This window comes from Ipomoea nil, unplaced genomic scaffold (assembly GCF_001879475.1).
Source record: "Ipomoea nil cultivar Tokyo-kokei standard unplaced genomic scaffold, Asagao_1.1 scaffold2090, whole genome shotgun sequence".
Lineage (NCBI taxonomy): Eukaryota > Viridiplantae > Streptophyta > Magnoliopsida > Solanales > Convolvulaceae > Ipomoea > Ipomoea nil.
Genome location: NW_017618518.1, coordinates 1,085 through 17,894, shown reverse-complemented (window position 1 = coordinate 17,894; position 16,810 = coordinate 1,085). Strand labels below are relative to the sequence as shown.

General features: G+C 35.6%; 16 non-coding genes across 16 annotated transcripts; 11 read left to right on the top strand and 5 right to left on the bottom strand.

Moving 5' to 3' along the window:
• Positions 1-358: 358 nt before the first annotated feature.
• Positions 359-431, top strand: TRNAE-CUC. The gene has a single exon. It is a non-coding gene; the product is annotated as a tRNA-Glu (tRNA).
• Positions 432-1,539: 1,108 nt separating this feature from the next.
• On the top strand, positions 1,540-1,612 carry TRNAE-CUC. The gene has a single exon. It is a non-coding gene; the product is annotated as a tRNA-Glu (tRNA).
• A 1,109-nt stretch (positions 1,613-2,721) lies between these two features.
• TRNAE-CUC lies at positions 2,722-2,793 on the top strand. Its single transcript has one exon. It is a non-coding gene; the product is annotated as a tRNA-Glu (tRNA).
• A 1,112-nt stretch (positions 2,794-3,905) lies between these two features.
• Positions 3,906-3,977, top strand: TRNAE-CUC. Its single transcript has one exon. It is a non-coding gene; the product is annotated as a tRNA-Glu (tRNA).
• A 1,063-nt stretch (positions 3,978-5,040) lies between these two features.
• On the top strand, positions 5,041-5,113 carry TRNAE-CUC. Its single transcript has one exon. It is a non-coding gene; the product is annotated as a tRNA-Glu (tRNA).
• Positions 5,114-5,141: 28 nt separating this feature from the next.
• Positions 5,142-5,226, bottom strand: TRNAM-CAU. Its single transcript is given in 2 exon segments — positions 5,142-5,177; positions 5,189-5,226. It is a non-coding gene; the product is annotated as a tRNA-Met (tRNA).
• Positions 5,227-6,184: 958 nt separating this feature from the next.
• TRNAE-CUC lies at positions 6,185-6,256 on the top strand. Its single transcript has one exon. It is a non-coding gene; the product is annotated as a tRNA-Glu (tRNA).
• A 1,111-nt stretch (positions 6,257-7,367) lies between these two features.
• On the top strand, positions 7,368-7,439 carry TRNAE-CUC. Its single transcript has one exon. It is a non-coding gene; the product is annotated as a tRNA-Glu (tRNA).
• Positions 7,440-9,631: 2,192 nt separating this feature from the next.
• Positions 9,632-9,704, top strand: TRNAE-CUC. The gene has a single exon. It is a non-coding gene; the product is annotated as a tRNA-Glu (tRNA).
• A 67-nt stretch (positions 9,705-9,771) lies between these two features.
• On the bottom strand, positions 9,772-9,856 carry TRNAM-CAU. Its single transcript is given in 2 exon segments — positions 9,772-9,807; positions 9,819-9,856. It is a non-coding gene; the product is annotated as a tRNA-Met (tRNA).
• Positions 9,857-10,808: 952 nt separating this feature from the next.
• On the top strand, positions 10,809-10,879 carry TRNAE-CUC. The gene has a single exon. It is a non-coding gene; the product is annotated as a tRNA-Glu (tRNA).
• A 68-nt stretch (positions 10,880-10,947) lies between these two features.
• TRNAM-CAU lies at positions 10,948-11,032 on the bottom strand. Its single transcript is given in 2 exon segments — positions 10,948-10,983; positions 10,995-11,032. It is a non-coding gene; the product is annotated as a tRNA-Met (tRNA).
• A 956-nt stretch (positions 11,033-11,988) lies between these two features.
• TRNAE-CUC lies at positions 11,989-12,061 on the top strand. The gene has a single exon. It is a non-coding gene; the product is annotated as a tRNA-Glu (tRNA).
• A 66-nt stretch (positions 12,062-12,127) lies between these two features.
• TRNAM-CAU lies at positions 12,128-12,212 on the bottom strand. Its single transcript is given in 2 exon segments — positions 12,128-12,163; positions 12,175-12,212. It is a non-coding gene; the product is annotated as a tRNA-Met (tRNA).
• A 3,304-nt stretch (positions 12,213-15,516) lies between these two features.
• Positions 15,517-15,588, top strand: TRNAE-CUC. Its single transcript has one exon. It is a non-coding gene; the product is annotated as a tRNA-Glu (tRNA).
• Positions 15,589-15,616: 28 nt separating this feature from the next.
• Positions 15,617-15,701, bottom strand: TRNAM-CAU. The gene is given in 2 exon segments: positions 15,617-15,652; positions 15,664-15,701. It is a non-coding gene; the product is annotated as a tRNA-Met (tRNA).
• Positions 15,702-16,810: the final 1,109 nt, after the last annotated feature.

Sequence of the window (16,810 nt, the reverse complement as noted above, 5' to 3'; positions counted from 1 at the left end):
AAATCGTAGTTGAATTAGAATTATAATTTAGTGGTGTTGTAACAATACTACAGTGAGTATAAAATAGAATTCAATAACAAGTCTCATTGTAATAAGACTATTGTACATATAATGTCGAATGGAACTGCAGTTGAAACAAAATGAAACTTTAGTTGTGCTGATATGAAACTACAATATAAATAAAATGAAACTGGATATGTTATACAAACCGAACTAATTACACAGAACGGGTGCGGTGCCGTTTATTTTCATTAAAAGAAACGACTCCGTTTTGGACAATGGTCCACACAGCTGTGTGGACCAAGGTCCACAGTCAAATTTTGCCGATATTCAGAAGATGAAAAAGTGGAACAATGAATCCGTTGTAGTCTAGTTGGTTAGGATACTCGGCTCTCACCCGAGAGACCCGGGTTCAATTCCCGGCAACGGAAAATATTTTTTGTTCTTTTATTTTTTGCACTGCTAGTTCACGGCGAGGGAAAAACCACATTTTGGAAATGGGGTGAGAGAGGCTCGAACTCTCGACCTCAGGATCACTCAGAAGCTATGAGACCTACGCGCTAGCCAACTGCGCCCACCCCACGTTGATACGTGGCAATGACCATTACGTCCCCGTACGTTCCTTTTTTAAATTACCAGTGCATTTGTGTTAAGGAATTGTAGGCCACTAGATAATGCAAGATCAATGGTGTGCAAAGACGATTGTTATACCGTGGACCATGGTCCACACAGTTGAGTGGACCATGTTCCGAAAATGGCGTCGTGTCTTTAAGTAAAGAATTACCGCCGTTAAATTTTAACAGATCTCGTATTTTTTGTGTGTTTATAATAAAATGAAACTACAGTGTGTTTCAAATTAAACTGAATAATTTGTCTCGCATATATTGTCAAATGAAAATGTAATTGAATTGAAATGATACTTTAGTTATGTTGAAACGAAACTGCAGTATGTATAAAATGAAATTGAATAGCATGTCTCACATATTGAGTGTATATTGTCAAATAGAATTGTATTTGAATTGAAATGATACTTTAGTTTTGCTGAAATGAAACTACAGCATGTATAAAAGAAACTGAATAACATGTCTCACGTATTGAGTGTTATATTGCAAATGAGACTGTGGTTATATCAAAATGATACTTTAGTTGTGTTTTAATGAAACTACAGTGTATATAAAATGAAATCGTAGTTGAATTAGAATTATAATTTAGTGGTGTTGTAACAATACTACAGTGAGTATAAAATAGAATTCAATAACAAGTCTCATTGTAATAAGACTATTGTACATATAATGTCGAATGGAACTGCAGTTGAAACAAAATGAAACTTTAGTTGTGCTGATATGAAACTACAATATAAATAAAATGAAACTGGATATGTTATACAAACCGAACTAATTACACAGAACGGGTGCGGTGCCGTTTATTTTCATTAAAAGAAACGACTCCGTTTTGGACAATGGTCCACATAGCTGTGTGGACCAAGGTCCACAGTCAAATTTTGCCGATATTCAGAAGATGAAAAAGTGGAACAATGAATCCGTTGTAGTCTAGTTGGTTAGGATACTCGGCTCTCACCCGAGAGACCCGGGTTCAATTCCCGGCAACGGAAAATTTTTTGTTCTTTTATTTTTTTGGCACTGCTAGTTCACGGCGAGGGGAAAAACCACATTTGGAATATGGGGTGAGAGAGGCTCGAACTCTCGACCTCAGGATCACTCAGAAGCTATGAGACCTACGCGCTAGCCAACTGCGCCACCCCACGTTGATACGTGGCAATGACAATTACGTCCCGTACGTTCCTTTTTTAAATTACCAGTGCATTTGTGTTAAGGAATTGTAGGCCCACTAGATAATGCAAGATCAATGGTGTGCAAAGACGATTGTTATACCGTGGACGCATGGTCCACACAGTTGAGTGGACCATGTTCCGAAAATGGCGTCGTGTCTTTAAGTAAAGAATTACCGCCGTTAAATTTTAACAGATCTCGTATTTTTTGTGTGTTTATAATAAAATGAAACTACAGTGTGTTCAAATTAAACTGAATAATTTGTCTCGCATATATTGTCAAATGAAAATGTAATTGAATTGAAATGATACTTTAGTTGTGTTGAAACGAAACTGCAGTATGTATAAAATGAAATTGAATAGCATGTCTCACATATTGAGTGTATATTGTCAAATAGAATTGTATTTGAATTGAAATGATACTTTAGTTTTGCTGAAATGAAACTACAGCATGTATAAAAGGAAACTGAATAACATGTCTCACGTATTGAGTGTTATATTGTCAAATGAGACTGTGGTTATATCAAAATGATACTTTAGTTGTGTTTTAATGAAACTACAGTGTATATAAAATGAAATCGTAGTTGAATTAGAATTATAATTTAGTGGTGTTGTAACAATACTACAGTGAGTATAAAATAGAATTCAATAACAAGTCTCATTGTAATAAGACTATTGTACATATAATGTCGAATGGAACTGCAGTTGAAACAAAATGAAACTTTAGTTGTGCTGATATGAAACTACAATATAAATAAAATGAAACTGGATATGTTATACAAACCGAACTAATTACACAGAACGGGTGCGGTGCCGTTTATTTTCATTAAAAGAAACGACTCCGTTTTGGACAATGGTCCACACAGCTGTGTGGACCAAGGTCCACAGTCAAATTTTGCCGATATTCAGAAGATGAAAAGTGGAACAATGAATCCGTTGTAGTCTAGTTGGTTAGGATACTCGGCTCTCACCCGAGAGACCCGGGTTCAATTCCCGCAACGGAAAATATTTTTTTGTTCTTTTATTTTTTGCACTGCTAGTTCACGGCGAGGGGAAAAACCACATTTTGGAATATGGGGTGAGAGAGGCTCGAACTCTCGACCTCAGGATCACTCAGAAGCTATGAGACCTACGCGCTAGCCAACTGCGCCACCACCCACGTTGATACGTGGCAATGACCATTACGTCCCCGTACGTTCCTTTTTTAAATTACCAGTGCATTTGTGTTAAGGAATTGTAGGCCACTAGATAATGCAAGATCAATGGTGTGCAAAGACGATTGTTATACCGTGGACATGGTCCACACAGTTGAGTGGACCATGTTCCGAAAATGGCGTCGTGTCTTTAAGTAAAGAATTACCGCCGTTAAATTTTAACAGATCTCGTATTTTTTGTGTGTTTATAATAAAATGAAACTACAGTGTGTTTCAAATTAAACTGAATAATTTGTCTCGCATATATTGTCAAATGAAAATGTAATTGAATTGAAATGATACTTTAGTTGTGTTGAAACGAAACTGCAGTATGTATAAAATGAAATTGAATAGCATGTCTCACATATTGAGTGTATATTGTCAAATAGAATTGTATTTGAATTGAAATGATACTTTAGTTTTGCTGAAATGAAACTACAGCATGTATAAAAGGAAACTGAATAACATGTCTCACGTATTGAGTGTTATATTGTCAAATGAGACTGTGGTTATATCAAAATGATACTTTAGTTGTGTTTTAATGAAACTACAGTGTATATAAAATGAAATCGTAGTTGAATTAGAATTATAATTTAGTGGTGTTGTAACAATACTACAGTGAGTATAAAATAGAATTCAATAACAAGTCTCATTGTAATAAGACTATTGTACATATAATGTCGAATGGAACTGCAGTTGAAACAAAATGAAACTTTAGTTGTGCTGATATGAAACTACAATATAAATAAAATGAAACTGGATATGTTATACAAACCGAACTAATTACACAGAACGGGTGCGGTGCCGTTTATTTTCATTAAAGAAACGACTCCGTTTTGGACAATGGTCCACACAGCTGTGTGGACCAAGGTCCACAGTCAAATTTTGCCGATATTCAGAAGATGAAAAAGTGGAACAATGAATCCGTTGTAGTCTAGTTGGTTAGGATACTCGGCTCTCACCCGAGAGACCCGGTTCAATTCCCGGCAACGAAAACTATTTTTTGTTCTTTTATTTATGGGGTGAGAGAGGCTCGAACTCTCGACCTCAGGATCACTCAGAAGCTATGAGACCTACGCGCTAGCCAACTGCGCCACCCCACGTTGATACGTGGCAATGACCATTACGTCCCCGTACGTTCCTTTTTTAAATTACCAGTGCATTTGTGTTAAGGAATTGTAGGCCACTAGATAATGCAAGATCAATGGTGTGCAAAGACGATTGTTATACCGTGGACCATGGTCCACACAGTTGAGTGGACCATGTTCCGAAAATGGCGTCGTGTCTTTAAGTAAAGAATTACCGCCGTTAAATTTTAACAGATCTCGTATTTTTTTGTGTTTATAATAAAATGAAACTACAGTGTGTTTCAAATTAAACTGAATAATTTGTCTCGCATATATTGTCAAATGAAAATGTAATTGAATTGAAATGATACTTTAGTTGTGTTGAAACGAAACTGCAGTATGTATAAAATGAAATTGAATAGCATGTCTCACATATTGAGTGTATATTGTCAAATAGAATTGTATTTGAATTGAAATGATACTTTAGTTTTGCTGAAATGAAATACAGCATGTATAAAAGGAAACTGAATAACATGTCTCACGTATTGAGTGTTATATTGTCAAATGAGACTGTGGTTATATCAAAATGATACTTTAGTTGTGTTTTAATGAAACTACAGTGTATATAAAATGAAATCGTAGTTGAATTAGAATTATAATTTAGTGGTGTTGTAACAATACTACAGTGAGTATAAAATAGAATTCAATAACAAGTCTCATTGTAATAAGACTATTGTACATATAATGTCGAATGGAACTGCAGTTGAAACAAAATGAAACTTTAGTTGTGCTGATATGAAACTACAAATAAAATAAAATGAAACTGGATATGTTATACAAACCGAACTAATTACACAGAACGGGTGCGGTGCCGTTTATTTTCATTAAAAGAAACGACTCCGTTTTGGACAATGGTCCACACAGCTGTGTGGACCAAGGTCCACAGTCAAATTTTGCCGATATTCAGAAGATGAAAAAGTGGAACAATGAATCCGTTGTAGTCTAGTTGGTTAGGATACTCGGCTCTCACCCGAGAGACCCGGGTTCAATTCCCGGCAACGGAAAACTATTTTTTGTTCTTATTTTGGAATATGGGGTGAGAGAGGCTCGAACTCTCGACCTCAGGATCACTCAGAAGCTATGAGACCTACGCGCTAGCCAACTGCGCCACCACCCCACGTTGATACGTGGCAATGACCATTACGTCCCCGTACGTTCCTTTTTTAAATTACCAGTGCATTTGTGTTAAGGAATTGTAGGCCACTAGATAATGCAAGATCAATGGTGTGCAAAGACGATTGTTATACCGTGGACCATGGTCCACACAGTTGAGTGGACCATGTTCCGAAAATGGCGTCGTGTCTTTAAGTAAAGAATTACCGCCGTTAAATTTTAACAGATCTCGTATTTTTTGTGTGTTTATAATAAAATGAAACTACAGTGTGTTTCAAATTAAACTGAATAATTTGTCTCGCATATATTGTCAAATGAAAATGTAATTGAATTGAAATGATACTTTAGTTGTTGAAACGAAACTGCAGTATGTATAAAATGAAATTGAATAGCATGTCTCACATATTGAGTGTATATTGTCAAATAGAATTGTATTTGAATTGAAATGATACTTTAGTTTTGCTGAAATGAAACTACAGCATGTATAAAAGGAAACTGAATAACATGTCTCACGTATTGAGTGTTATATTGTCAAATGAGACTGTGGTTATATCAAAATGATACTTTAGTTGTGTTTTAATGAAACTACAGTGTATATAAAATGAAATCGTAGTTGAATTAGAATTATAATTTAGTGGTGTTGTAACAATACTACAGTGAGTATAAAATAGAATTCAATAACAAGTCTCATTGTAATAAGACTATTGTACATATAATGTCGAATGGAACTGCAGTTGAAACAAAATGAAACTTTAGTTGTGCTGATATGAAACTACAATATAAATAAAATGAAACTGGATATGTTACAAAAACCGAACTAATTACACAGAACGGGTGCGGTGCCGTTTATTTTCATTAAAAGAAACGACTCCGTTTTGGACAATGGTCCACACAGCTGTGTGGACCAAGGTCCACAGTCAAATTTTGCCGATATTCAGAAGATGAAAAAGTGGAACAATGAATCCGTTGTAGTCTAGTTGGTTAGGATACTCGGCTCTCACCCGAGAGACCCGGGTTCAATTCCCGCAACGGAAATATTTTTTTGTTCTTTTATTTTTTGCACTGCTAGTTCACGGCGAGGGAAAAACCACATTTTGGAATATGGGGTGAGAGAGGCTCGAACTCTCGACCTCAGGATCACTCAGAAGCTATGAGACCTACGCGCTAGCAACTGCGCCACCACCCACGTTGATACGTGGCAATGACCATTACGTCCCCGTACGTTCCTTTTTTAAATACCAGTGCATTTGTGTTAAGGAATTGTAGGCCACTAGATAATGCAAGATCAATGGTGTGCAAAGACGATTGTTATACCGTGGACCATGGTCCACACAGTTGAGTGGACCATGTTCCGAAAATGGCGTCGTGTCTTTAAGTAAAGAATTACCGCCGTTAAATTTTAACAGATCTCGTATTTTTTGTGTGTTTATAATAAAATGAAACTACAGTGTGTTTCAAATTTAAACTGAATAATTTGTCTCGCATATATTGTCAAATGAAAATGTAATTGAATTGAAATGATACTTTAGTTGTGTTGAAACGAAACTGCAGTATGTATAAAATGAAATTGAATAGCATGTCTCACATATTGAGTGTATATTGTCAAATAGAATTGTATTTGAATTGAAATGATACTTTAGTTTTGCTGAAATGAAACTACAGCATGTATAAAAGGAAACTGAATAACATGTCTCACGTATTGAGTGTTATATTGTCAAATGAGACTGTGGTTATATCAAAATGATACTTTAGTTGTGTTTTAATGAAACTACAGTGTATATAAAATGAAATCGTAGTTGAATTAGAATTATAATTTAGTGGTGTTGTAACAATACTACAGTGAGTATAAAATAGAATTCAATAACAAGTCTCATTGTAATAAGACTATTGTACATATAATGTCGAATGGAACTGCAGTTGAAACAAAATGAAACTTTAGTTGTGCTGATATGAAACTACAATATAAATAAAATGAAACTGGATATGTTATACAAACCGAACTAATTACACAGAACGGGTGCGGTGCCGTTTATTTTCATTAAAAGAAACGACTCCGTTTTGGACAATGGTCCACACAGCTGTGTGGACCAAGGTCCACAGTCAAATTTTGCCGATATTCAGAAGATGAAAAAGTGGAACAATGAATCCGTTGTAGTCTAGTTGGTTAGGATACTCGGCTCTCACCCGAGAGACCCGGTTCAATTCCCGGCAACGAAAACTATTTTTTGTTCTTTTATTTTTATGGGGTTGAGAGAGGCTCGAACTCTCGACCTCAGGATCACTCAGAAGCTATGAGACCTACGCGCTAGCCAACTGCGCCACCACCCACGTTGATACGTGGCAATGACCATTACGTCCCCGTACGTTCCTTTTTTAAATTACCAGTGCATTTGTGTTAAGGAATTGTAGGCCACTAGATAATGCAAGATCAATGGTGTGCAAAGACGATTGTTATACCGTGGACCATGGTCCACACAGTTGAGTGGACCATGTTCCGAAAATGGCGTCGTGTCTTTAAGTAAAGAATTACCGCCGTTAAATTTTAACAGATCTCGTATTTTTTTGTGTTTATAATAAAATGAAACTACAGTGTGTTTCAAATTAAACTGAATAATTTGTCTCGCATATATTGTCAAATGAAAATGTAATTGAATTGAAATGATACTTTAGTTGTGTTGAAACGAAACTGCAGTATGTATAAAATGAAATTGAATAGCATGTCTCACATATTGAGTGTATATTGTCAAATAGAATTGTATTTGAATTGAAATGATACTTTAGTTTTGCTGAAATGAAACTACAGCATGTATAAAAGGAAACTGAATAACATGTCTCACGTATTGAGTGTTATATTGTCAAATGAGACTGTGGTTATATCAAAATGATACTTTAGTTGTGTTTTAATGAAACTACAGTGTATATAAAAAATCGTAGTTGAATTAGAATTATAATTAGTGGTGTTGTAATACTACAGTGAGTATAAAATAGAATTCAAACAAGTCTCATTGTAATAAGACTATTGTACATATAATGTCGAATGGAACTGCAGTTGAAACAAAATGAAACTTTAGTTGTGCTGATATGAAACTACAATATAAAATAAATGAAACTGGATATGTTATACAAACCGAACTAATTACACAGAACGGGTGCGGTGCCGTTTATTTTCATTAAAAGAAACGACTCCGTTTTGGACAATGGTCCACACAGCTGTGTGGACCAAGGTCCACAGTCAAATTTTGCCGATATTCAGAAGATGAAAAAGTGGAACAATGAATCCGTTGTAGTCTAGTTGGTTAGGATACTCGGCTCTCACCGAGAGACCCGGTTCAATTCCCGGCAACGAAAACTATTTTTTGTTCTTTTATTTTGGGGAAGAGAGGCTCAACTCTCGACCTCAGGATCACTCAGAAGCTATGAGACCTACGCGCTAGCCAACTGCGCCCACCCCACGTTGATACGTGGCAATGACCATTACGTCCCCGTACGTTCCTTTTTTAAATTACCAGTGCATTTGTGTTAAGGAATTGTAGGCCACTAGATAATGCAAGATCAATGGTGTGCAAAGACGATTGTTATACCGTGGACCATGGTCCACACAGTTGAGTGGACCATGTTCCGAAAATGGCGTCGTGTCTTTAAGTAAAGAATTACCGCCGTTAAATTTTAACAGATCTCGTATTTTTGTGTGTTTATAATAAAATGAAACTACAGTGTGTTTCAAATTAAACTGAATAATTTGTCTCGCATATATTGTCAAATGAAAATGTAATTGAATTGAAATGATACTTTAGTTGTGTTGAAACGAAACTGCAGTATGTATAAAATGAAATTGAATAGCATGTCTCACATATTGAGTGTATATTGTCAAATAGAATTGTATTTGAATTGAAATGATACTTTAGTTTTGCTGAAATGAAACTACAGCATGTATAAAAGGAAACTGAATAACATGTCTCACGTATTGAGTGTTATATTGTCAAATGAGACTGTGGTTATATCAAAATGATACTTTAGTTGTGTTTTAATGAAACTACAGTGTATATAAAATGAAATCGTAGTTGAATTAGAATTATAATTTAGTGGTGTTGTAACAATACTACAGTGAGTATAAAATAGAATTCAATAACAAGTCTCATTGTAATAAGACTATTGTACATATAATGTCGAATGGAACTGCAGTTGAAACAAAATGAAACTTTAGTTGTGCTGATATGAAACTACAATATAAATAAAATGAAACTGGATATGTTATACAAACCGAACTAATTACACAGAACGGGTGCGTGCCGTTTATTTTCATTAAAAGAAACGACTCCGTTTTGGACAATGGTCCACACAGCTGTGTGGACCAAGGTCCACAGTCAAATTTTGCCGATATTCAGAAGATGAAAAAGTGGAACAATGAATCCGTTGTAGTCTAGTTGGTTAGGATACTCGGCTCTCACCCGAGAGACCCGGGTTCAATTCCCGGCAACGAAAATATTTTTTGTTCTTTTATTTTTTGCACTGCTAGTTCACGGCGAGGGGAAAAACCACATTTGGAATATGGGGTGAGAGAGGCTCGAACTCTCGACCTCAGGATCACTCAGAAGCTATGAGACCTACGCGCTAGCCAACTGCGCCACCACCCCACGTTGATACGTGGCAATGACCATTACGTCCCCGTACGTTCCTTTTTTAAATTACCAGTGCATTTGTGTTAAGGAATTGTAGGCCACTAGATAATGCAAGATCAATGGTGTGCAAAGACGATTGTTATACCGTGGACCATGGTCCACACAGTTGAGTGGACCATGTTCCGAAAATGGCGTCGTGTCTTTAAGTAAAGAATTACCGCCGTTAAATTTTAACAGATCTCGTATTTTTTGTGTGTTTATAATAAAATGAAACTACAGTGTGTTTCAAATTAAACTGAATAATTTGTCTCGCATATATTGTCAAATGAAAATGTAATTGAATTGAAATGATACTTTAGTTGTGTTGAAACGAAACTGCAGTATGTATAAAATGAAATTGAATAGCATGTCTCACATATTGAGTGTATATTGTCAAATAGAATTGTATTTGAATTGAAATGATACTTTAGTTTTGCTGAATGAAACAGCATGTATAAAAGGAAACTGAATAACATGTCTCACGTATTGAGTGTTATATTGTCAAATGAGACTGTGGTTATATCAAAATGATACTTTAGTTGTGTTTTAATGAAACTACAGTGTATATAAAATGAAATCGTAGTTGAATTAGAATTATAATTTAGTGGTGTTGTAACAATACTACAGTGAGTATAAAATAGAATTCAATAACAAGTCTCATTGTAATAAGACTATTGTACATATAATGTCGAATGGAACTGCAGTTGAAACAAAATGAAACTTTAGTTGTGCTGATATGAAACTACAATATAAATAAAATGAAACTGGATATGTTATACAAACCGAACTAATTACACAGAACGGGTGCGGTGCCGTTTATTTTCATTAAAAGAAACGACTCCGTTTTGGACAATGGTCCACATGTGTGGACCAAGGTCCACAGTCAAATTTTGCCGATATTCAGAAGATGAAAAAGTGGAACAATGAATCCGTTGTAGTCTAGTTGGTTAGGATACTCGGCTCTCACCCGAGACCCGGGTTCAATTCCCGGCAACGGAAACTATTTTTTGTTCTTTTATTTTTGCACTGCTAGTTCACGGCGAGGGGAAAAACCACATTTTGGAATATGGGGTGAGAGAGGCTCGAACTCTCGACCTCAGGATCACTCAGAAGCTATGAGACCTACGCGCTAGCCAACTGCGCCACCACCCCACGTTGATACGTGGCAATGACCATTACGTCCCCGTACGTTCCTTTTTTAAATTACCAGTGCATTTGTGTTAAGGAATTGTAGGCCACTAGATAATGCAAGATCAATGGTGTGCAAAGACGATTGTTATACCGTGGACCATGGTCCACACAGTTGAGTGGACCATGTTCCGAAAATGGCGTCGTGTCTTTAAGTAAAGAATTACCGCCGTTAAATTTTAACAGATCTCGTATTTTTTGTGTGTTTATAATAAATGAAACTACAGTGTGTTTCAAATTAAACTGAATAATTTGTCTCGCATATATTGTCAAATGAAAAATGTAATTGAATTGAAATGATACTTTAGTTGTGTTGAAACGAAACTGCAGTATGTATAAAATGAAATTGAATAGCATGTCTCACATATTGAGTGTATATTGTCAAATAGAATTGTATTTGAATTGAAATGATACTTTAGTTTTGCTGAAATGAAACTACAGCATGTATAAAAGGAAACTGAATAACATGTCTCACGTATTGAGTGTTATATTGTCAAATGAGACTGTGGTTATATCAAAATGATACTTTAGTTGTGTTTTAATGAAACTACAGTGTATATAAAATGAAATCGTAGTTGAATTAGAATTATAATTTAGTGGTGTTGTAACAATACTACAGTGAGTATAAAATAGAATTCAATAACAAGTCTCATTGTAATAAGACTATTGTACATATAATGTCGAATGGAACTGCAGTTGAAACAAAATGAAACTTTAGTTGTGCTGATATGAAACTACAATATAAATAAAATGAAACTGGATATGTTATACAAACCGAACTAATTACACAGAACGGGGCGGTGCCGTTTATTTTCATTAAAAGAAACGACTCCGTTTTGGACAATGTCCACATAGCTGTGGACCAAGGTCCACAGTCAAATTTTGCCGATATTCAGAAGATGAAAAAGTGGAACAATGAATCCGTTGTAGTCTAGTTGGTTAGGATACTCGGCTCTCACCCGAGAGACCCGGGTTCAATTCCCGGCAACGAAAATATTTTTTGTTCTTTTATTTTTGCACTGCTAGTTCACGGCGAGGGAAAAACCACATTTTGGAATATGGGGTGAGAGAGGCTCGAACTCTCGACCTCAGGATCACTCAGAAGCTATGAGACCTACGCGCTAGCCAACTGCGCCACCACCCCACGTTGATACGTGGCAATGACCATTACGTCCCCGTACGTTCCTTTTTTAATTACCAGTGCATTTGTGTTAAGGAATTGTAGGCCACTAGATAATGCAAGATCAATGGTGTGCAAAGACGATTGTTATACCGTGGACCATGGTCCACACAGTTGAGTGGACCATGTTCCGAAAATGGCGTCGTGTCTTTAAGTAAAGAATTACCGCCGTTAAATTTTAACAGATCTCGTATTTTTGTGTGTTTATAATAAAATGAAACTACAGTGTGTTTCAAATTAAACTGAATAATTTGTCTCGCATATATTGTCAAATGAAAATGTAATTGAATTGAAATGATACTTTAGTTGTTGAAACGAAACTGCAGTATGTATAAAATGAAATTGAATAGCATGTCTCACATATTGAGTGTATATTGTCAAATAGAATTGTATTTGAATTGAAATGATACTTTAGTTTTGCTGAAATGAAACTACAGCATGTATAAAAGGAAACTGAATAACATGTCTCACGTATTGAGTTATATTGTCAAATGAGACTGTGGTTATATCAAAATGATACTTTAGTTGTGTTTTAATGAAACTACAGTGTATATAAAATGAAATCGTAGTTGAATTAGAATTATAATTTAGTGGTGTTGTAACAATACTACAGTGAGTATAAAATAGAATTCAATAACAAGTCTCATTGTAATAAGACTATTGTACATATAATGTCGAATGGAACTGCAGTTGAAACAAAATGAAACTTTAGTTGTGCTGATATGAAACTACAATATAAATAAAATGAAACTGGATATGTTATACAAACCGAACTAATTACACAGAACGGGTGCGGTGCCGTTTTTTTCATTAAAAGAAACGACTCCGTTTTGGACAATGGTCCACATAGCTGTGTGGACCAAGGTCCACAGTCAAATTTTGCCGATATTCAGAAGATGAAAAAGTGGAACAATGAATCCGTTGTAGTCTAGTTGGTTAGGATACTCGGCTCTCACCGAGAGACCCGGTTCAATTCCCGCAACGGAAACTATTTTTTGTTCTTTATTTTTTGCACTGCTAGTTCGGCGAGGGGAAAAACCACATTTTGGAATATGGGGTGAGAGAGGCTCAACTCTCGACCTCAGATCACTCAGAAGCTATGAGACCTACGCGCTAGCCAACTGCGCCCACCCCACGTTGATACGTGGCAATGACCATTACGTCCCCGTACGTTCCTTTTTTAAATTACCAGTGCATTTGTGTTAAGGAATTGTAGGCCACTAGATAATGCAAGATCAATGGTGTGCAAAGACGATTGTTATACCGTGGACCATGGTCCACACAGTTGAGTGGACCATGTTCCGAAAATGGCGTCGTGTCTTTAAGTAAAGAATTACCGCCGTTAAATTTTAACAGATCTCGTATTTTTTTGTGTTTATAATAAAATGAAACTACAGTGTGTTTTCAAATTAAACTGAATAATTTGTCTCGCATATATTGTCAAATGAAAATGTAATTGAATTGAATGATACTTTAGTTGTGTTGAAACGAAACTGCAGTATGTATAAAATGAAATTGAATAGCATGTCTCACATATTGAGTGTATATTGTCAAATAGAATTGTATTTGAATTGAAATGATACTTTAGTTTTGCTGAAATGAAACTACAGCATGTATAAAAAGAAACTGAATAACATGTCTCACGTATTGAGTGTTATATTGTCAAATGAGACTGTGGTTATATCAAAATGATACTTTAGTTGTGTTTTAATGAAACTACAGTGTATATAAAATGAAATCGTAGTTGAATTAGAATTATAATTTAGTGTGTTGTAACAATACTACAGTGAGTATAAAATAGATTCAATAACAAGTCTCATTGTAATAAGACTATTGTACATATAATGTCGAATGGAACTGCAGTTGAAACAAAATGAAACTTTAGTTGTGCTGATATGAAACTACAATATAAATAAAATGAAACTGGATATGTTATACAAACCGAACTAATTACACAGAACGGGTGCGGTGCCGTTTATTTTCATTAAAAGAAACGACTCCGTTTTGGACAATGGTCCACACAGCTGTGTGGACCAAGGTCCACAGTCAAATTTTGCCGATATTCAGAAGATGAAAAAGTGGAACAATGAATCCGTTGTAGTCTAGTTGGTTAGGATACTCGGCTCTCACCGAGAGACCCGGTTCAATTCCCGGCAACGGAAAATATTTTGTTCTTTTATTTTTTGCACTGCTAGTTCACGGCGAGGGAAAAACCACATTTTGGAATATGGGGTGAGAGAGGCTCAACTCTCGACCTCAGGATCACTCAGAAGCTATGAGACCTACGCGCTAGCCAACTGCGCCCCCACCCCACGTTGATACGTGGCAATGACCATTACGTCCCCGTACGTTCCTTTTTTAAATTACCAGTGCATTTGTGTTAAGGAATTGTAGGCCACTAGATAATGCAAGATCAATGGTGTGCAAAGACGATTGTTATACCGTGGACCATGGTCCACACAGTTGAGTGGACCATGTTCCGAAAATGGCGTCGTGTCTTTAAGTAAAGAATTACCGCCGTTAAATTTTAACAGATCTCGTATTTTTGTGTGTTTATAATAAAATGAAACTACAGTGTGTTTCAAATTAAACTGAATAATTTGTCTCGCATATATTGTCAAATGAAAATGTAATTGAATTGAAATGATACTTTAGTTGTGTTGAAACGAAACTGCAGTATGTATAAAATGAAATTGAATAGCATGTCTCACATATTGAGTGTATATTCAAATAGAATTGTATTTGAATTGAAATGATACTTTAGTTTTGCTGAAATGAAACTACAGCATGTATAAAAGGAAACTGAATAACATGTCTCACGTATTGAGTGTTATATTGTCAAATGAGACTGTGGTTATATCAAAATGATACTTTAGTTGTGTTTTAATGAAACTACAGTGTATATAAAATGAAATCGTAGTTGAATTAGAATTATAATTTAGTGGTGTTGTAACAATACTACAGTGAGTATAAAATAGAATTCAATAACAAGTCTCATTGTAATAAGACTATTGTACATATAATGTCGAATGGAACTGCAGTTGAAACAAAATGAAACTTTAGTTGTGCTGATATGAAACTACAATATAAATAAAATGAAACTGGATATGTTATACAAACCGAACTAATTACACAGAACGGGTGCGGTGCCGTTTATTTTCATTAAAAGAAACGACTCCGTTTTGGACAATGGTCCACACAGCTGTGTGGACCAAGGTCCACAGTCAAATTTTGCCGATATTCAGAAGATGAAAAAGTGGAACAATGAATCGTTGTAGTCTAGTTGGTTAGGATACTCGGCTCTCACCCGAGAGACCCGGTTCAATTCCCGGCAACGAAAACTATTTTTTGTTCTTTATTTTGGAATATGGGGTGAGAGAGGCTCGAACTCTCGACCTCAGGATCACTCAGAAGCTATGAGACCTACGCGCTAGCCAACTGCGCCACCACCCCACGTTGATACGTGGCAATGACCATTACGTCCCCGTACGTTCCTTTTTTAAATTACCAGTGCATTTGTGTTAAGGAATTGTAGGCCACTAGATAATGCAAGATCAATGGTGTGCAAAGACGATTGTTATACCGTGGACCATGGTCCACACAGTTGAGTGGACCATGTTCCGAAAATGGCGTCGTGTCTTTAAGTAAAGAATTACCGCCGTTAAATTTTAACAGATCTCGTATTTTTTGTGTTTATAATAAAATGAAACTACAGTGTGTTTCAAATTAAACTGAATAATTTGTCTCGCATATATTGTCAAATGAAAATGTAATTGAATTGAAATGATACTTTAGTTGTGTTGAAACGAAACTGCAGTATGTATAAAATGAAATTGAATAGCATGTCTCACATATTGAGTGTATATTGTCAAATAGAATTGTATTTGAATTGAAATGATACTTTAGTTTTGCTGAAATGAAACTACAGCATGTATAAAAGGAAACTGAATAACATGTCTCACGTATTGAGTGTTATATTGTCAAATGAGACTGTGGTTATATCAAAATGATACTTTAGTTGTGTTTTAATGAAACTACAGTGTTATATAAAATGAAATCGTAGTTGAATTAGAATTATAATTTAGTGGTTGTAACAATACTACAGTGAGTATAAAATAGAATTCAATAACAAGTCTCATTGTAATAAGACTATTGTACATATAATGTCGAATGGAACTGCAGTTGAAACAAAATGAAACTTTAGTTGTGCTGATATGAAACTACAATATAAATAAAATGAAACTGGATATGTTATACAAACCGAACTAATTACACAGAACGGTGCGGTGCCGTTTATTTTCATTAAAAGAAACGACTCCGTTTTGGACAATGGTCCACACAGCTGTGTGGACCAAGGTCCACAGTCAAATTTTGCCGATATTCAGAAGATGAAAAAGTGGAACAATGAATCCGTTGTAGTCTAGTTGGTTAGGATACTCGGCTCTCACCGAGAGACCCGGTTCAATTCCCGGCAACGGAAACTATTTTTTGTTCTTTTATTTTGGAATATGGGTGAGAGAGGCTCGAACTCTCGACCTCAGGATCACTCAGAAGCTATGAGA